This window comes from Artibeus jamaicensis, unplaced genomic scaffold (genome assembly GCF_021234435.1).
Source record: "Artibeus jamaicensis isolate MK-2021 breed Jamaican fruit bat unplaced genomic scaffold, CSHL_Jam_final contig_700, whole genome shotgun sequence".
NCBI lineage: Eukaryota > Metazoa > Chordata > Mammalia > Chiroptera > Phyllostomidae > Artibeus > Artibeus jamaicensis.
In genome coordinates this window covers 1025169-1046747 of record NW_026521930.1, presented here as the reverse complement: position 1 = coordinate 1046747, position 21579 = coordinate 1025169, and the positions used below count along the sequence as shown (strand labels likewise).

The 21579-nt window shown below is 46.4% G+C and overlaps 1 protein-coding gene and 1 pseudogene across 4 annotated transcripts in view; both read right to left on the bottom strand.

The window, feature by feature from the left end:
* SCNN1B (sodium channel epithelial 1 subunit beta) overlaps positions 1-20443 on the bottom strand; it is a 60678-nt gene extending 40235 nt beyond the window's left edge. For 2 of the 4 annotated variants that reach the window (XM_037140465.2, XM_053671734.1), the window contains exon 1: positions 19692-19806. The gene's annotated coding sequence lies outside the window, so the exon portion shown is untranslated. Of the gene's footprint in view, positions 1-19691; positions 19807-20336 lie in introns of those variants that run through there. The other 2 variants (XM_037140466.2, XM_037140464.2) reach the window with 2 other exon arrangements.
* LOC119045687 (uncharacterized) lies at positions 10960-11090 on the bottom strand (annotated as a pseudogene).
* Positions 20444-21579: the final 1136 nt, after the last annotated feature.

The following is a 21579-nucleotide window of genomic DNA, read 5'->3' as shown; positions in this document are numbered from 1 at the left end:
TTCTACCACACTTAGAATAAAACCCAAACCCTTTACCATTGTCTCCAGGGCCGGTGAGGCCTGGCTGCTGTCCCCCTCCATATGCCCCTCCTATCCTGGTCCTTCCTCATTCTGCTCCTCCAATATGCCAAGGTCATTTCACCACTGGTCCTCAGCAGCTGCCACAGCTCTCATGGCTGTGCCTCAAGTGAACTCTTTTTTAAAAAAAGATTTTATTTATTTATTTTTAGAGAGAGGGGAAGGGGGGGAGAAAGAGAGGGAGAGAAATTTCAGGGTGTGGTTGCCTCTTGTGTGCCCCCTACTGGGGACCTGGCCTGCAACCCCTGCATGAGCCCTGACTGGGAATCAAACCAGCAACCATTTGGTTTGCAGGCTGGCACTTAATCCATTGAGCCACACCAGCCAGGGCTCAAGCGAGCTCTTAACACACACATAGACACACACACACACACACACACACACACACGTTGAGCCTCATGCTCAGCTATTCTGACTCTGCAGGTTGATGTGGGGCCTGGTGTCTATATACATATTTTTAAACTTCCACACAGAATCTGATGCATGGGCAGAACTGAGGACCATCACCCTAGATCTTCATGGAGCTGGCTACTTCTTTGAAGTCTTAGCTCAAATGCTACTCACCCTGGCCCCCAACCCCTGGAGCACCCTAGCCCGTGGCCCTATTCATAATCTGTAGCACTAATATACCATCAGAGACCATCTGATCTATTCACGTGTTTCCCATCTGTCTCCCTGCACTAGACTTCTAAATCTCCTGTGAGTGTGTGCTGGCCTCGCATCCCCATGTTTGCCCCAGCAGAACTTCTCTGCCTAACACAGAAGCTGCTACTCACATGTGGTGACTACTTAGTGATAGACTTGCCACTTGGTGGGCTGAGATGTACCCTCAGTGTAAAACACTGTCCAGACCTCAAAGACATTGTATGAAAGAGAGACGTAGAAGATATTGAGAAAAGTTCTGGAGATGGACGGTGGAGATGGTTGCATGACAATGTGAATGTGTTTAACATCACTGACCTGTACACTTAAAATGGTTAAAATGTTAAATTTTGTTTTTTTAAATTGTTTACCACAAGTAAAATTTTAAAAAGATGTGTTGACCATAAAAATCTCATTAATAACTTTTGTTATTGATGACATGTTCAAGTGATGATATTTTGAATTAGGGGTTCCATGAAATATATTATTAAAATTAATTTCACCTGTTTCTTTTTTTTCTCGTCACTTAAAAATGTGGCTTTCAGAAAACTTGAAATTGCTTATGTGGGTCATACTTGGGCTTGTGTTATATTTATACTGAATGTCACTAGCCTAGAACCATGGTCAGCACACAGTAAGCACTTAAACAGGAGTTGACTATAAGCTGTTCTGTCTACCAGGCTGCAGAGAATGGGAGGAGGCTGGGGTAGAGCAGTTCACGTAACTAAACAATCATAACTAATATCTATTATTACATTGATAGCAGCAGCCACCATTTGTTGAGCACCTAATGTGTGCCGGATGCTGCCTCAGCACTTTACCCACACACCATCTCATTTAATCCTCCAGTCAGTCCTGCAAGGTGTCACTATCACCACTCCACAGAGCAGCTGCTGCCCAAGGTCGCCCCGCTGGCGGGTGGAGGGCTGGGGCTTGAATAAGGGCTGCCGAAGCCTCCCAACCTCTGGGGCCAGGCCCCACATGCCATCCTGTCACATGGCTCTGCCAGGGAGCCAAACTGGGCCCCTGTGAGACAGCCAGTCTGCCTGGAAGGGTCCAGGAAGAGAATTAAATAATACATAATCTCTGATCAACACTAGTTCAGCCATCCAGATTGAGCCACCAGCCCTCTCAGGTTCAAGGACTCTGGGAAACCGGTCCTGGCCAGGGTGGTCATTCTTGTTCAAGGCAGTTGCAGTGGATGGCATTGGGCCCAGCCTGACCCTCAAGAGGGCCCTGCCAGTGCTCCTGAAGCTGCAGCAGCCATAGATATCTTTGGGGTGTGGCCTCTTCCCACCTGCTCTGTGGCTGGAGGCCTGGGCCCACCTAAGACCCCATATCTGGGGTTCAAATCTGTTTGAGCAGTGCCACCTGTAGTATCTAATGTGAGACCTCCATCAGGGAGAAAATCCTGCCATCTCCGGGCTCCAGTTGTCTTTATTTTTTTATTGTTATTTTTTCCCATTTTTTAAATTTGGTTATTTTTCGGGTACAGTTTTTTGTCTATTTCTCCCATCCCAGCCCCCCCCAACCCGTGCTCCCCACCTCCCTCCCATTTCCACCCCCCCTTGCTTCTCGTCCCTGTGTCCTTCATATTTGTTCCTCCAAATCTCTCCCCTTTTTCCCCCTTAAATTCCCTTCCCTCTCCCCTCTGGTCATTGTCCCCTTGTTCTCAATTTCAGTGTCTTTGTTTTTATTCTGCTTGCTTGTTTGTTTTGTAGTTTAGCTTCCTGTTAAAGGTGAGATCATATGGTATTTGTCTTTCACCACCTGGCCTATTTCACTCGGCATAATGCTTTACAGCTCCATCTGTGTTGTTGCAAAGGGTAGTAGCTCCTTCTTTCTTTCTGCTGCATAGAATTCCATTGTGTATATGTACCACAATTTTTTGATCCATTCATTTACTGACGGGCACCTAGGTTGCTTCCAACTCTTGGCTATTGTAAATTGTGCTGCTATGAACATTGTGGTGCATAGGTTCTTTGAAATTGATGTTTTAGGATTCTTAGGATAATCTTAGCAGTGGAATTGCTGGGTCAAAAGGCAGGTCGATTTTTATTTTTCTGAGAAAATTCCATACTGTTTTCCATAATGGTTGTACCAGTCTGCAATCCCACCAACAGTGAACTAAGGACCCCTTTTCCCCACACCCTCTCCAACATTTGTTGTTTGTTGCTTTGTTTATGATAGCCATCCTGACTGGTGTAAAGTGATATCTCATCGTGGTTTTAATTTGCGTCTCTCTGATTCCAGTTGTCTTTAAATTGTGGGTTTGAACTTGAAAGGACCTGCTTGGGTCAGGTCATAGAGACAGTTGACTAAAGAAGCCAAGAAAGACCTGACTCCCTTGGCAACAGCTGGGCTTCTGACATTGTTGGATGGAGTAAAGACCCTGCTGTCTGGGAGACCTCTGAGCCCCCTACCCTAGGTGTGAGCCAGTGGGTCAAGCACACAGCCTAGAGCAGTGGTTCTCAAAATCTGGCTCCTAGCAAGCTGCAGCAGCATTGCCTGGACACTTGTTACAAAGGCTAATCCTCAGGTCTCAAGCCAGGCCTCCTGAATCAGAAACCAAGTTTGAACAGCCCCCTGGAAGACTCTGGGCCATACCAAAGTTTGAGAACCATAGTCTACAGCCTAACTACTTAAAGTACCAAGCCCTCCAGATCAGCATCATTTAGTAGCTTGTTAGAGATACAACATGCGGGCCCACATGAACTGCTGAATTGGAATCTAAGCCCCCAGGAATACATGTGCATGTTAAAATTTGAAGTGTGCTGGGCTAGACTTCCTTACTGTTAAGTCAGGGTACTTGAACTCAAATGCTTTCAGGTACCAAGTGGGTAATGTTAAACAATGAGGCTGAGTCAGATCCAGAGGATTATTGCCACTTGGAACTGGGGGCTTCAAGAGTATCTGAACCCAGATGCCATAGTGAAATTTCAGCTTTAAAAATTACTGCATGGGCCCTAGCTGGTGTGGCTCAATAGATTGAGCAATAGCTTGCAAACCAAAGGGTTACTGGTTCGATTCCCAGTCAGGGCACCTGCTTGGAGTTGGGCCAGGTCCCCAGTAGGGAGCACAGAAGAGGCAACCATACATTGATGTTTCCCTCTCTTTCTTCCTCCCTTCCCTTCTCTCTAAAAACAATAAATAAAATCTTTTTTAAAAGAGGCAAATTTATTTTAAAAAATTACTGTGTGGGTCACACAAAATAAGGCCTCTGGGGGCCAGCCTGCAACCCTGCCCACAGGCCTTGGAGCAAAGAGGTGCTTAAATTCTGGGTAAGCTTTCTGAGGTTGGTTCAGCCCTCCTAGGTGAGTCAGGAGGCACACAGTAGGGGCTATGACAGAGGTTCCCAAACTCAGCTGCATAGTGGATCTCATGCCTGGCTCAACCCCCAGAGAGTCTGACTTACTTTGTCTAGAGCATGACTTAAGCATTAAGCTTTTTAAAACTTCCTGGTAGCCCTTGCCATTGTGGCTCAGTTAGAGTGTCACCCTATTAACTGAAAGGTTGTGGGCTCAATTCCCAGTCAGGGCACATACGTAGGTTGCAGGTTCTGTACCTGGTCGGGGCATGTACAAGTGGCAATTGATCCATGTTTCTCTTTCACATTGATGTTTCTCTTCCTCTATCTCCCTCCCTTCCCCTCTAAGTGTGTCCTCAGGTGAGAGTTGAAAAATAAAAAATAAAAAAACAAATAAATAAAATAAAAAACCTCTTTTAAAAAAGTTCCTGGTAACTCAACATGCAGCAGAGTTTGGGAACCATGTGCTAGAGCAGGGGCTAGCAAACTGTTTAGTGAAGGACCAAGCAGTAATAGTTTAGACTTTGTGTACCACATGGTTTTGGTGGCAGCTATGTGCTGCCACAGTAGTTCAAAAGCAGCCACAGGTAATATTAAGTGATGGAGCGTGGGTGTGCTTCCATAATACTTTATTTATGAATCCTGAGATTTGAACTTCATGCCATTTGCATATGTCATAGAATATTATTTTTCTCTTTTACCAACCATGGAAAAACCATTCTTAGCTCACAGGTTGCACAAAAACAGGTAGAGGACTGCACTTGGCCTGGGGGCTACAGACTGCTGACCTCTGGTTTAGAGGAATGGATTGAGGGCATGGAAACCTGGACTGCAGGCCTTTTCCTTCCCAGCACTGGCCCACACACTCTCCCCCCACAATCTTTGAAACTGTAATAGCACCTGATTATGAAAAAGCTATGTTGACAAATTCCAGTCAAGCACTGGCTTGATCTGGCTCTGGGCCAAAGACTTCAGATTGAGCCCCAAATCTTTCATTGCCCAGGCAGGGTTTCAGAGAGCTGCCTTCCAATGGGCCAGTCTAAGCCCCACCTCCCTGGCTGGGGATGTCACTGACCATTAAGTGAAGTGACCATTTAACTACCAGTGTATACTATGCTTAGAGTTTTACCTGAATCACTTTTTTTCTTCTCATGGTAGCTCCCCCTGAGAGGCAGGACTAGGGTATACCCATGCCCATTATTATAAACCCATTTTTTAGATGAAGAAATAGGCACAGAGAGGTCAAGTGATTTGCTCAAAGTCACGTAATGAAAGTATTAGAGCTGAATTGAACCAACGTCTGCCTGACTTCAGTGCCTGCTCTTATAACCACTATGCTACATTGTCTCTCAATAATCTACATTAAGAACAATCAGTAATCCATCCCCATCACTGGTCACTGCAATCCCCAGGCATGACCTTTTCAATGACAAGCCTTGGACAGCAAGGCTCTCTCTGTCATGATTGGCAGATGTTGTTGCTCAGTCTTCTCTGCCTTGAATGCAGCCAGATCTGGAGCACCTAAGATCTATTCTGTACTGTCTCCAGGAAGAAGGAGGCTTACAGAGCTACCCCACAGGGCTGTGTACTGCGCAACACCAGGGGACACCATTCACAATGTATTCACAGCCACACAGCCCACACAGTTGTTCGTGGCAGCCCTGGAGACTAGAAGTGAAATGCTCAGGGTTGACTGATGTAGGATTGACTTTAAGTACCCACCATTATTGGTGTTCAGAAACCTACCATCAAAAGGGGGGAGGGGCCCAGAAGGAAGTGGTGCCATGGATGGTGGAGGTCTGGGCTGGCAGCTTCGGAAAACCCTTTGGGTCGGGAGAGGGAGTAGCTGGCTCTTGCTGGAACCTCCTCCATCCAGCATGGAAAACGATCCTGTTTCCCTGATCTCACCCAGACTGGACAGATAGAAGCTCCAGCTCTGAACTCTTATCCCTGTTCCAGGAGATAGCTGCCCTTCTCACCCCTCCACACCCTGGCTTTTTATGGGGGGAAAATGGGCCCTTGAGTGATCTCTTCAGTCCTACTGCCAAGCTGCCTTGTGCTGGCCCTCTGTGCTGTTCTTACACTGGCTGGGCAGTACCTGCCCCTCAACATTCAGAGGTGCTGGGAGCTCCCCACCAAATGTCCCAAGCTCTCCCCTTAACTGCTGTTCCCCTTGCTAGAGTGTTCTCCTGTGTTTGTTTCCTTTTATGATTTGAGCTGGGCCCAGCACTTTGCATGCACCAGCTCCTGTGACCCTCATCACAACCCCATGATGCAGGAACTGTGGTCAGCCTGATTTTACAGATGTAGACTCCGGCCACTTGCCTGAAGTCACACAGCTAGAAAGTGTCAAAACTAAGAATCAAATTTGCATCTTTCAGACTCTAGAGCCCAAACTCTTAATCTTTCTAGAGGATGGATGTGTCATGTCTTCTGGGTCTGTCTTACCATCTGCAGGTTGGACATTGGGTCTGGGAAGTCATGTCCATGATATTGCGGCTGGAGATGGTGGGGATGATGGGGATGGCAGTGATGATGATGTTGGTGGTGATGGTGAGGGTAATAATGTGGATGGGGTGATGGGGATGGTAATGGGGATGATGGTGATGATAATAGTGATGGTGATGGTGGTGATGATAATGATGATGCCAATTATGTTCCTACTTGTTAGGACTGTTGTGCAAATTAGATAAGATAATAGGCAAAACATGGCTCACCATCCTTTTTCTAGCAGTGTTGTCTCAGCTGGGCTCCCTGTGCCCTAGACTTCCAGAGTGGGTTCCACTGCATTGGGGTTTATTGAATAAACCTTTCTCCCACCGTTTCTGGACCTTTCGGCTAAGATGAAGTGAAAAGAAACCTTCCTCTTTACACACTAGGTGAAAGGTGTGACTCAGACCTTCCTTTCTCAAGGAGGAGAAAGAGGGTGAAGTTTTTCTCCTTTGACTCCAGCTTCTTGCTAGCCTCTGAAATCCAGCATGGCTGTTCTGAGCCTTGGCCTCAGTCTCTGTGGATAACCATCTCCCAGGCCCTCAAGGAGATATGGAAGCTGAGAATCTGGTGTCCCGGAAGGTGAGGGGATACTGCCCACAACCACATGCAAGAGGGGTGCTGGCATGGCCTCACTGTTGGGGGCAATTAGGATCTTCACCCACATAGCGACTCAGGGCAGATCTTGAGGGAGTGAACAGATGAAACTTTATCTGTGGCCACAGGTGGACCAAGGCCGTCAAGAGCCCTGTCATGGGGTAAACCTTTCCTCTCTTCTTCATAGTCACCTTTCAGATGACACCTGGCAACTGGGAGGCGGGATGAGCAAAGTGAGCTCTGCTTGGGTTAGAATTCCAGCCGCGTCATTTGCTAGCTCTGTATGACCTCAACAAGTTACTTAACCTCTCTGAGACCACTTCCTTATCTGCAAATTACAGGCACTGTTTCACTGGACTGTTGGAGGTATACAGCGGGATGGTGCCATGAAAGAGCTTAGTTTCTCTGTGTGTCCCTGGGGGAGAATATTTGAACCTAACCTTCGTGATTGCAGAAAGAATCCCATAACATAACACATGTGCCTGGTAGGTAGCATATACTTTTGGTTTGCAGGCTCATGCTCAATCCGCTGAGCTACACCAGCCAGGGCAGGTAGCATATACTTAAAAAACACTTCTTCTTCTTCCTCTTCCTCTTCCTCTTCTTCTTCCTATTCCTATTCCTATTCCTATTCCTATTCTTATTCTTATTCTTATTCTTATTCTTATTCTTATTCTTATTCAGAAAGCCACATGCACCCCATCAGCATTATTTGATAAACTTTATCAGAGGCTGAGGCTGTTCATCGCTGTGTATAATCAAACAAAACAACATGCAGTGGTCACACATCCTGGAAGGAACAAGATGTGGCAGGGAGAGTTCTTCAGGTCAGGGGTTCAGCTAACTAGATCATAAGATTCAATAGGAACACAGCTCACCCACCTCAGGCCTGGTGCCATTGGTGGGCCCCAGTAGAAGCTCAAGAGTCAGAATGTGGATGGAGAGTGTGTCTCAGGGTAGGGTGCTGAGGAGTCTCCTGGGGGCTGAGACATGTGGCTTGCTCATCATTGCTGGCACTCATCCATGCAGCCATTCACCACTCATTTGTTTGACAAATATTCATTGAGCATTACAGGGAGCTAGGGATGCAGAGTGAAGCAGTGAACAAAACAGAAAAAAAAATCCTTGTTCTCTAGGAGTTTAAATTCCTGTGAGCTAGTGTCACAGCATTCAGGAAACAGTCCCTTAATAATCCCTGATGCAGGGAAATGAGTCCCATACTGCCCCCCCCCATGCTTTGCCTTCTGTGCTTAATGCACCTGCCTAGCACCCCTTGGCCAGAGTATCATCTGTCTTCTCGTGTTGGACAGGCTCCTGCTCCAATGGCCAGCAAGTTGCAAACCCAGTCTGCTCTCTTCTTGACCATCACCTCTCCCTTGACACACACACACCCAGGCCCTGATTGCCATCTTTAAACTTTCTCTGAATTCTACAGGGGCAATTGTTTGTGTCTTTCAGCCCCAGGCCTCTCCTCCCATGGCTCCACCCTCAATCCTTTCTCCAAGTGGGGCAAGGACAAAGCAGCATTCCTAGAGTTAATCAGAGCAGTGAGACGGGTGGATCAGTAGCTGGAGGTCAGTTGCCAGCAGCCACTGAGCTCAGGTAGTGTGCATTGAGCTTGCTGATAGCTCAGCAGGCACGTGAGGGAGGTACTATCATTGTCCCCGTCCATAGGCCAGGATTGGGGTTCAAAGGTTCAGTGTCTTCTTGCACAGTCACACAGCTGAGCTCCAGCCTGTCTGACTCCCAGACTCTTTTTTTCTAAAAGATTTTACTTATTTATTTTTAGAGGAAGGAGAAGAGAGAGAGAAAGAGAGGGAGAGGAAACACTGATGTGGGAGAGATATATCAATGAGTGGCCTCCTGCAATTCTTGGGGACCTGGCCTGCAACCCAGGCATGCACCCTGACTGGGAATCAAGCCAGCGACCCTTCGATCTGCACGCTGGCTGCTCAATCCACTGAGCCACACGATCTGCAGGGTCGAGGCTGGCTGCTCAATCCACTGAGCCACACCAGCCAGGGCACCAAACTCTTAAGTTTTTAACATAAATTCTCTAAGAAAAATGATGGAATCTGAGGGGATTTAAACCCTTAAACCCTGGCAGTAATGTTTTGAGGACTGGAATTGTCTCTCCAGGGACCCACTAGCTCAGTAAGTGGCCCCTTCTTCCGTTAGGAAGCACCAGCCCTGTGCCAGCCACACTTCTAAACATTTTACATTGCCCCAATGTCTAAAACAGTCCTTCAAAAGGGCTCTTAGGTCAACAGCCTTGGATGCTGAAAGTTCTCTGCAGTTTCTCTCACTGACCAAACTCCCCAAAGCCTCTATCCAAATTCTTATTTATGTATTATTTATTTATTTGTTTGTTTGTTTGTTTATTTATAGAAAGGAAGGGAGGGAGAAAGAGAAACATCAGTGATTAGTTGCCTCTTGCATGCCCCCAACCGGGGATCTGGCCCACAATCCAGGCATGTGCCCTGACTGGGAATTGAACTGGAAACTTTCCGGTTTGCAGGCTGGCACTCAATCCACTGAGCCACACTAGTCAGGGCTCTATCCAAATTCTTTTCACTCCCTTGCAAACCACTGAGAAAGAACAAAGGTAATACCTCCCACGCTGGGGGTGGTGCCTTTCAACCAGGAAAGTCAACAAACTTCACACATAGACTTAGGTGCAAGATCCACAGTGGAATTTCAGGAATCAGCGTGAGGTAGTGGGGAGCTCATTTTGGGAGATTGCAGCCCAGCCCTTGCTTAAGGCCCTTGATGGAGCCAGATCAGATGTAGCTCCCAAAGGGGGGTGCACCTGACTTCCCAGATCTTAGCCCTTCTTTCAGATCTCTCTGCTTGAGAGTGAGCTCTCTGGAACAACAGGAGGAAGCAAGGCTGTCTGAATTGTCCCGGAGATCTGCAAGTCACCAGCCATGATTCCCAGTTAGAGAGGCACAGGGGAGGAGGAGAAAGTGGGGGCTGAATTCACATTCTACTGTAACTGTGTGACATCTTGGGCAAGTTCCCGAACCCTTCAGAGCCTCAGTCTCTTACTGCTCCCCCTCAGCTGGGCCCCTCTTACCTTACTTCAGACTCCTCAAGCCACCTGCCAGTAAACCCACCCCTGGGAAGTCCTGCAGGTTCAGCTTGGCCCCATGATTATGTCTGGCTAGAACACTGTTTCCTTACTGTAAAAAAATAAATTCCTTTTAAAAAACAAAATTGCTAAGGCTTTTGGGTTTATTTCAGTTAATTTAACAAACATTTATTTAGGACTCACTGCGTGCCAGGTACTGTTCTAAGCACTTGACACATTTACTTCTTATAACACCGCTAATGAGGTAAGTGTTTGTATCATCTTGAGTTTATAAATGGAAAAAAAATACACACACACAAAACAGAAGCACAGACAGGGTAGGTAATTTGCCTGAGGTCACACAGCCCGTAAGTGACAGAGCCAGGATTCAAATTGCTCTGTAGGTTAGCAGGTCTCGGGTTAAGAATTGCTGCACCTTTTCTGTATTCCCAACAGCCAAGAAAAATTTGTCTGACACTGCATTTTGTAAGTTACATTTGGAAACACATGATTTTTAAGTTTTGCAAACACAAAGTGATTTGGGTGTCCAACCTGCGGCCCGCGGGCTGCATGCGTCCCAGGATGGCTATGAATCCGGGCCAACACAAAATCATAAATTTACTTAAAACATTATGAGACTTTTTTTGTGATTATATGTGGCAGTGTATTTAATGTGTGGCCCCAGACAACTCTTCTTCTTCCAGTGTGGCCCAGAGATGCCAAAAGTTTGGACACCCCTGATAGATAATGCTTTACAAACTCACTAGACACTTGTCCCACCTGAATGTGGTGGTCTTTTTTTTTTTTTAACACTGTGTTTCCTCCTCATAGTTTCAGGTGCTCTACATGTTCAGAGAAACTTCTCTAGTAATGAACTATAGAAATGAACTCTGAAAGTACAGTCTTTGAGTCTGCTGGTCTTCATATTTGGTCCAGTGGCTGTTCTAGCCTTCTTACTGCGCTAATCCTGACCTCCTATAATAGTCCCAGTGGCACATGGGTGAAGTCACTTAATCCTTGCAGGACTCCTGTGAGCTGGGCTCTCTGACAGCCCCATTTGCTGGTGGGAAGTCTGAGGCTTAGAGAAGTACATGCACTTGATCAAAAGTACACACAGCTAAATGGTGGTGGGACCAAGGACTAGAACCCAAACAGTCCGACATCAAAGCCTCTATTTTTTGGTCATCCCTAACTGTTTTCTTTGTGGCAAAAGATACAACATAAAATTTACCAATTAAACCACTCTTAAGTGTATTTTTCAGTGCTATTAAGCACATTCATACTTTTGTGCAACCATCACCACCATCCATCTTCCCAAGATGGAAGAATTTCATCTTCCCAAACAGAATGAAACACTAGACCCATTAAGCACCAACTGCTGATTCTCCCCTCTCCCAGCCCCTGGTAACCTCTATTCTACTTTCTGTTTCTCAGAATTTGCCTAGTCTAGGTCCCTCATGTAAGTGGAATCATATAATATTTGTTCATTGATGATCAAAGTCATCCCTTTTTAGGAACTTAATTTATATTCTACTCGAAAACATAATTTGTAATTTGGGTGGCGGTCAACATAGGTATTAGCCTTATTTCAAAACTTATGCTTATTTTGAATAACATGGAAGATGTGTGTGTTGTAATTATAACAAACACATGGATGGAAAATATCTAAAGAATACCAAATTGTGTGTGTTGAAGAGTCACCCTCCTTCTCACTTAACATCGTTAACTTCCCTCCCCAAAGTCAACCACCATCACCAGCTTCCAGGATGTCCCCCAGATTTTAATGTGCACATACTAATATATACCCTGTATATGCTATCTAGTCCCCTCTAAAAATACACACACAGCACAATCCTATACACTGTTCCATATCTTACATTTTTGCTTTAACAGTACATTTGGGAGGTATACTTTCATAAAGAGCTTCTGCTTTCTTTTTAAAAATAAATATTTCATTTATTTTACCTTTTAGAGAGAGAGGAAAGGAGGGAGAATGAAAGGGAGAGAAACATTGATGTGAGAGAGACACTTTGATCAGTTGCCCCTCCTACACACCTGGACCAGTGGGGTGGAGTGAGAACATGAACCTGCAACCCAGGCATGTGCCCGGACCTTTTATTGTAGGACAGTGCCCAACCAAGTGAGTCATACCAGTCAGGTCAACAGCTACTGCTTTCTTTCTTAAAGAAGGGGAAGGGGAGGAGAGAGGGAGAGAAATATCAATATATGGTTGCCTCTTGTGCATCCCCTGCTGGGGACTGACCTGCAACCCAGGCATGTGCCCTGACTGGGAATTGAACCACGGTTGTTTGGTTTGCAGGACCATGCTCAATCCACTGAGCTACACCAGCCAGGGCTACTGCTTTCCTTTAAATGGCTGCATCATATTCTCTTGTGTGGCTGTTCTGACACATACAGTACTTAGTTCCTTTCTTTTTTTTCCTAAACTTTTTAAAAGTATTTTTATTGATTATGCTATTACAGTTTTCCTGATTTTTTCCCTCCTCCACCCTACCCCTCCAACCCTTTAGCATCTACTCCCTTAGTTCATGTCCATGGGTTGTACATATAAATTCTTTGAGTTCTCTGTTTCCTATACCATTTTTGATCTCTCCCCGTCTACTTTATGCCTACTAATTATGCTTCTTCTTCCCTGTACCTTTCCTCGCCCCATTCCTCCCTTCCTCCTCCCCACTGAACTCCCTCTTTGTGATCTCCATTTCTCTGATTCTGTTCCTGTTCTGGTTGTTTGCTTAGTTTTTGTTTTCATTGTTTCTTTTACATTCATTCATTGATAGTTGTGAATTTTTGTCATTTTATTGTTCATATTTTTATCTTCTTTTTCTTAGATAAGTCTCTTTAACATCTCATATAATAAGGGCTTGGTGATGATGAACTCCTTTAACTTGACCTTATCTGGGAAGTACTTTATCTGCTCTTCCATTCTAAATGAAAGCTTTGCTGGATAGAGTGATCTTAGATGTAGTTGCTTGCCTTTCATGACTTCAAATACTTCTTCCCAGGCCCTTCTTGCCTGTAAGGTTTCCTTTGAGAAATCAGCTGATAGCCTTATGGGAACTCCTTTGTAGGTAACTGTCTCCTCTCTTGCTGTTTCTAGAATTCTCTCCTTTATTTTAATCTTGGGTAATGTAATGGTGATGTGCCTTGGTGTGTTCCTCTTTGGGTCCAACTTCTCTGAGACTCTCTAGGCTTCCTGGACTTCCTGGAATTCTATTTCCTTTGCCAGATTGGGGAAATTCTCCTTTATTATTTGTTCAGATATATTTTCAATTTTTTGCTGCTGTTCTTCTCCATCTGGCACCCCAATAATTCAAATATTGGAACATTTTGGGTTGTCCCAGAGAATCCTCAGTCTCTGTTCATTTTTTTGGGATTCCTGTTTCTTCATTCTGATCTGGTTGGATGTTTATTTCTTCCTTTTGTTCCAAATTGTTGTTTTGAATCCTGGTTTCCTTCTTGTCACTGTTGGTTCCCTGTACATTTTCCTTTATTTCATTTTGGGTATCCTTCCTTTGTTCTTTCATTTTTTGACCAAGCTCAATCAGTTCTGTGAGCATTTTGATGACCAGGGCTTTAAATTCTCCATCAGATAGGTTGGCAATCTCCTCATCATTTAGTTCTGAGGCTTTGCTTATTTCTTTCATTTGGGCCATATTTCTTTGCCTTGGTGAAGCTCACAGGTTGTAAGGGGAGGGGCCTTAGGTATTCACCCAGGCAGGGCAACCCTCTTTGCTGCTTTGGGTTGCCTGGGGAGAGGGGCCAGAGAGAGAAAATGCAGCTTGCCTGCTGGTCTCTAGTGCACTTTCCAACAGACTCTCCTGTCAGACTGGAAGTATCTTCCACTGCAGCAACCCCAGCCTTAGCCCAGAGTCAACTTTGAGTTTCAGTTTTCCCCTTAAGTCAGTCCCTCCCACACAGCTCTGCCGAGCTAGGCAGTCAGCCCCGCCCCTCAGCCACTTCCCCGAGGTTTTTCTGAGTTGGCCTGGGCTATAGACCTTACTGGTCTGGTTGTTCTGGTTGATCTTTTCTTTAATTCCTAGGTTGTCAGGAGTTCCATGCAGTTTGATTTCTGGTGCTCCTAGGTGTTTATTGATTTTAGATTGGTTGTTATTCTCCTTTTGGTTGTGTGAGGAAGTGAAGGGTTTCTACCTACGCCTCCATCTTGACCTGAACTCCCTTAGCTCCTTTCTGATGGATGTTTAGATAGTTTCCAATTGTTTGCTCTTAACATACTATGCTATCTCTGCTCCAGCACATTGTGTTCCATGCAAGGACATCCATCCGCTGGGGACAGTCCTAGATGTGAAATGGCAGAGTCATCCCACATACTGACAATGCTCCTAACTCCCCCCAAGGTTACCCAAGTTTGTGCTCCCACCAGCAGAGTTGGAGAGTCCTGGTTTCTCCACGGATGCACATGTTACCCAGCAATCTGGCAGGGGGAAACAGACCCCGTGTGGTTTTGAGCACTTCTTTTCTTGGAGTATGGCTGAGCATCTTTTCATCTGTTTGTAATCCACCTGTACTTCTCTCTGTGTTAATAGCCTAATTCATATCCTTTACTCTTATTTTTTCTTTTTTTGATGGGGTGGTTGGTTTTTGATTTGCAAGAGCTCTTTATCCTTGAAATTGACTCTTTGTTGTGAAAGTGGCAAATAATTTTACTTGTTTGATATGCCTGGGTTTATGGGTATTTTTGTTTTGGGTTGTGGAAAAATATTAATTTTTATGTAGGTAGACCTAGCAACTTTGATCTTTAAGGCAAACCTGTGCATCTACCCAATAGGCTGTACTGCCTCCTCACTCCTGATCAATTGTTTGAAGGGGCTGCTTCTCCACTGAAGATCCTCTGGCAGGATGTGAGTGTCCCCAACCTGGACTTAGCTCCTTAACAGTTGACCTGGGATCTCCTTAATGATCCTCAATGCAGAATTATAGGATCGATCATCCCCACTGCCCAGGACCTGTCTGTATACACATTCTAATGGGAATCGAGGATGAACAGACTGACCGCACAGGCTCCCAGGCACAGAGAGCCTCTAATAACAAGCTTTTAATGAGAGTGATGAGCCCTCAGCTGCCCAGGGCATTCTTCATCCAGAAACAGCTCCTCTGAAAATGAAATATTGCTCCAGGCCCTCAAGGTGGGCAAACTAGAGGCTGCAAGAAGAGGAGGGAGAACAACTTCTAAGGAATGAAAATCCTGGTCCTCCACTAGGCCCTCTGTGACTTTCCTACCTGTAAGAAGGGATGTTCTAAGACATGTGCCTTGTCTTAGGACATCCCTTCCATCTTGGGTCTTTGCTGAGAACATAACTCTCACCATACACCCACTCTTATAGGGAAGTGGATACAGGTGGCTAAGAGATCTCTTTTGAAGGAAGCCATCTAGGCAGTGATTCCAAAATTTTAGCGAGCATGAGAACCATGTGGAGGGGTGGTTAAAGAACAGATTGCTGGGCCCACCCTCTGATCTCTGACTTAGGAGGTCTAGAGTGGGCCTGAGAATCTGAATTTCTAACAAGCTCCAGGTGATGCTGAAGCTGCTGAACTAGGGGCCACACTTGGACACCCTCTGGCCCAGGTCACTTGCTCTCTGGCCCTGCTTCCCTGTCTGAGGCTGGGCAGTAGTGTGAGTTAGACTGAGAGGCCTCATTCCAATCAAAGAAACAACAGCAACTTCTAGGTGCCAGTGACTGTGCTCACAACTGTGTGGTTTATTCTCTCATCTAATCCTCACAACACATCTCTGCAGTATGGTTTACTAGTCTTGTCTCCTATTTACAATGAGAAAACTGAGGTTCAGAGAGAGTGGCTGGGCTTTAGAATCAGACAGATCTAGGGTCTGACCCCAGCTCACTGACCCACCCTGTGAGCTCTTGGGAAGTGACCCACTCTCCCTGAGCCTATGGGGGATTACAAAACCTGATTCCCAAGGAGCATATGAGGACTACAGGGGTGGTGATTATAAGAGCAACTGCCCTCAATAGTTGCACAGGAAATATGCATCCCTTTTCCTGCCACAAGCCCCATCATGACTGTAAGGTCCCTTTCTGTCTCTCAGATGCATCTTCTACCTCTCTCTACATGTTGAGACACCTCACCTCAAAGCTGCATTGGACTACTTGTCACTTCCTAAACATGCTTCATTTGGTCATGCCTCCAGGTCTTTGTAAAAGTTGTTATCACTGAGTGTCTTTTTCACTGTACTGCTCCAGAGAAACTCCTATTCATCCTTCAAAACCCACCTTAGAAGTTCCCTCTTTTTGCTTCCTTGAAATGTCATCCTCTTCCTGTCCACGGGCAAAAGAAAATATCTGGTGTTGAAGCCTGTTATTTGAAGAAGGAGCTCAAAGTGTTACTTTCCTTCTCTCCCTTCCTTCTTCCTTTACTTGTACTTCCACAGTATTTTATATGGAGTACAATTTGGAGTACAAATTACCAGGCAGCTAATACCACCACTATCAGCATCAACACTGAGACAGTGTTGACCATGCACCAGGTACTGCTGTAACAGTTGTTGACTCATTTCATGCTTAAAATAACCCTTAGAGACATGCTACTTATTACCCATCTTTTACGTATAAGGAAATTGAGTCACAAAAATTCTAAGTAGCTTGCCTTAGACCACATCTGTGTCAGAGCTGGGATGTAGAAGCTGGCTGTGGTGTTGGTGTTATTAACGTTGACATTATGCTGCTCTTTAAGAATGAGGGGTGGGACACGTGGAGACGGAGGCATCCTGGAAAGTACCTGCCCCATCAGAGTGGGGAGCCATGTGTTGAGGCAAGAGCTGTCAACTTTGCTGATCCTCTTTTCTCAAGAGAACCCAGAAAGACAGAGTTTTATATAGCATCTCTATCTCTTTTTTTTTTAAAATCTTGGGAGTAAACTAAAGTTTTTAAAGGTGCATAGTTCTCATAAAAGCTGCCAACAGGTCCGTTGTAACTTCTGCTGTTTCCTGTATCTTGAAGATGAGAACTCGTTCTGACTTCATTTCTGTAGCTTAGCTTAGGGGTGGACACACAGTAGGCCCTTTGTAGGTGCCCTGATACTTCTGGACTCAACCGAGAGCTGGGCTTGGCTCTCAACAAGTGAAACCCTCACCCTCAGTCTCACTCAGCACTCAGGATTCTCTGCCTGCACTTGGGGTGTGGACGAGGTCCCATATGGTGGCTCTGAGCATCACCTCACCCCAGGGCCATCTCCAGGTCTGCCCTGTCCTGCAAGACTTCCTGCTCATCGGGTGCTGACGATGTTCTGAATGTTGTGTTTCCTCATCTCACTGACCCTCTCAACATTTTGGGAAGTTGCCATTGTCATCATCCCCATATTGCAGATGAGAAAAATGTGACTCAGGTAGGGGAAGGGAATTGTCCCAGCTGAGCAGGGGTGGAGCTGGCATTGTGATACTGGTATCGCAACCAAGCACCTCTGATTCCAGCTTTTCTGCAGCTGGCTGTTATCAGGCATTCCCATAAATGTTTGATGGTCCTGGCACACATTCCAGAGCAAGCAGACTCTCCTGACACAGCCTGGACCTGAGCAGTCTGCGGTACACCAATGGGATCCTGGATACTCCTGTCTGTCACCATGTTTCCTAACTCCTCAGTCTCCTGTTGGAGGGTGGGGTAAGATGGGGAGCATTTAGAGAGAAGCCCGGGATGTGATACCTTACAGGAACTCTGCTTACTGGGGCCCAGACAGGCAGAGCTTGTGGCCTGGCTGTCTCAGGGTTTTGGGCTCAGCTAGAGGGACCACAGCTAGAGGGGCTGTTGTGTTTGCCCTTGTCCATGGCCAGGCAGAATAGAGGTATGTGTATGTGCACCTTGCATGTGTGTGTAGTGCATACAGGTATGAATGTGTGCACATGTGTGTGTACACCTGGGAATACATGTGTGCATGTGTATATACATGTATACATACATGTGTGTGTAATTGAGATGAGGAGATTTTGTCCCCCAGATTCAGACCTCATGATATTAGTTTAGGACAAAGAGCAAAGAACTCTTATTTAACCCAGAGGTATCAGTTATACAAAAACCTGAAATAAAAACCAGTTCCCCTATTTTTATGACCTTAAAGCCCACTGGGAGGCGCAGCCAGGGTGGAAACCTATGCAGCAGTGATAATAAACAAGCTAGATTTATATGCAGCAACATGCATAACTTGCAAGGAAATGGTAACTGGGGGGAGGAAGAAGCCAAGTTGGCAAATAATATGGATGGATTAGGTCATTTCTATCAAACAGCCACGCCCAGGTTGGTGTAGCGCAGTGGATTGAGCATGGGCCTGTGAACCAGAGGATCGAGGTTTGATTCCCAGTCAGGGCACATGCCTGGGTTGCAGGCCAGTTCCCAGCAGGGGACACATGAGAGGCAACCATACATTGATGTTTCTCTCCCTCTCTCCTTCCCTTCCTCTCTAAACACAAATAAATAAAATCTAAAAAAATTAAAAAAACCCAGCCACCCACAACATTACTATGCCATTCACATGCTTTCTATGGGAGTAGGAAAGGCCTAGAAGGAACAAATCATGGAGGTGGTTACTTCTGGAGGGCAGGAAGTGCAGGGTGCTATAGACAAAGGAGCATGGATCGATCCATGCCTTCCTCATGGAAGTGTACAGTCTGTAGTTAGGAAGGTTGGGTCACTTCAGGATGTCATATTGTCAAGGCCACAGGGATGCCTAGGTCTGGGGGCGCCTTCACAAGCCCCCTCATCCTGAGGGTTTCCCGGTGGAGATGGGGTGGGAGTACTATTGTGTTTTCTATGGATAGGAGAGACTCTGCTGCTTCCTCCCTAAACTTCTCCTTCTCCATGCTTCAGTTTCCCCACTAGAAGGTCCCTGCTCGTCGCTGCGCACCCTGTCCCAGCATGCCAAAGTGATGTGACATCGTCTGGACATATCTTCTCTGGGGGATAGACGGGAAGGGGTTCAGATCCGTTCTCCTCGCCAGCACTCCCAAGAGGGGTCACTCAGAGAATACAACCACACTTCCCCTGAGGTGGCTTCACAGGTAGGCTCTGGCACCAGACTCCCTGTGCTAAATCTGGGATTCATTGACTTTTCTGCCCCCTCTGACTCTCAGTGTTCCCCTCAATACAGTGGTCAAGGCCACCACTGTATTGTGAAGTGATGCTGTGTGGTGAAGTCAGTTCATTCCAACAAAATGCTGTGCTTCGCGGCGCCTAGCACGAAATCTGGCTCCCAAGTGTCGCTCTTGTCATCCTCCTGAATGACGCTTGACCGCGCCCCTCCTCCCTCTCTGCCTCCCCAGAAGCTTCTGGGAGTCGCCGCTTCCCTCACCCCACACTCCAGGGGCTCGTCTCACCCCGCAGTACACTCCCCGCACCCAGATTCTGAGCCCCCGCAGTGTTCGAGAGCCCCCGATGAGAAACTGGAGCGGGGACAGGGGAGGGCGCGAGCGGCAGTTGCTCAGGGCAAGGGGCCACACCTACGCCGGCGGGGGTCGCGTCATACCTGCTTCTCGCGGCAGCTCGAGGTGGCTGGGATGCGCACGCAGGGCACAGCGGCGGCCAAGTGGATGAGGACAGAGGGCTGGGAGCGCACGGCGGCAGGGGCGGAGAGCAGCAGTCGAAGGGGCGGGGAAGCCCCGGAGCAGCCATGGGCGGGGCTTGGTGGCGCCCAAGGGTCAGCCACCCGCACAAGCCAGACTTCCCGGCCTCCTCCTTTGGCCCCTCTTTCGTCCCCTCATCCCCACCAGACTGTGGTTCCACACACTCGCTTACCCGCATGCCACATCGACGCACAGCCAACACTCCAAACTGTACCACCAACACACACATCCCCATTCTTCCCCTCGGCACATTTGGATACCTACACATGCCACAACTTTGCACACAGGGGACCCCTCACCCGCATGTCGCCTAGACAGACCACTCTCCCCCACATTTCCCTGCGGCTCATCACATGCCACCTACAACACTCCAACCTACCTGAAGGTATACCTGAACACACACACCTGTGCAACTGCACATCCATCACATACACACCCCCACAGGCACAGATGGTTCTCTGGGACAGGTGGGGATTTTAGAACAGGCTCCAACAGCTGATTTCCCCAGAAATATCCCTGTGCCTCATTCCACCTCTGAGTTGGCTTACCTCTGCTTTCCCCCTGACCTTCTCTTTCCTTCTGCCTCAGTCACCTCTCCAAGGTCGCTCCCAGATCCCTGTCATGCCCAGAGAGCCCCACCTCTGCATTAGGAATTCAATCAGCCTAACTGGTGGTTGAATTCCTGACTTCCTTCAGCGACTCCCACTACACTCTTGGCTTCAGTGCATTGCTGGGCCCTCCCCTTTCCTCAGCCTCACTTCCTTCTTCCTTCTCTTCACTGCATCAGGTCAAGTTTCCATGGACTATCATTTCAGCTATTTTCCTGCCAATATCTGTAACACATGGGTTTTCATGTTCTACATGCACAGCAAACCCCAAATGTCAGCCTTCTGCATTCTGCCATTGAGAGACTGTTTCTTTTCACTCATTGCCATAACAAATGACCACAAAAGTACTGGCTTAATATGCACAAATTTATTATTTTACAGTTCTGGAGGTCAGAAATAAAGAAGTGGTAGGAAGGACTGTGTTCCTTCTGGAGTCTCCAGGGGAGAATCTACTTCCTTGTCTTTTCCAGCTTCTAGATACTGCCTGCATTCCTTGGCTTGTGGCCCCTTCTTCTATCTTAAGAGCAAGCAATGTTGTGCCAAGATTTTCTCACATGCCATCTCTCTGCTTCTCTCTCTTCTGTCTCCCTGTTCCACTTAAAAAGGTCCTGTGATTGCAACTGGCTGACCCAGATAAGCCAGATAATTTCCCCATTTCTAGGTTAACTGATAACCAACCTTGGTTCTATTTTCCTGAAATCTTAATTCCCCCTTGCCATGTAACTTAACATATTTCAGATTTGGGGAAATCAGGACATAGACATTGGGTGTGTGTGTGTGCCATTATTCTGTCTACCACAGACACTGAGCCTGCGGGAGGCTGAGCCCTGCTGAAGAAAATTCGTCAACCCCATATATGTATGAACCTCTACAACTACAATAGAAAGAAGTTTATTATGATCATTTTCAGTAGAGAAATAATAAAACAACAAATGGTTATTTGATGTGGTACTATACAGCACTGAATAAGAAACATATCCCATCTACGTATATGAATGTTCCTAGACTTCAAAATTGTGAGTGAAAAAAAGCAAGAGATTGGAATAATAATGAGAACATCCAGGGTTTACTTTTTAAACTATTTTTTACTTTTTTACTGCTTCTTGTGGCAGAGGATATTTTTTCACTGCTTTTAGAAAGAGAGGAAGGATGAGAGAAAGGGAGAGACAGAAACATTGATGCA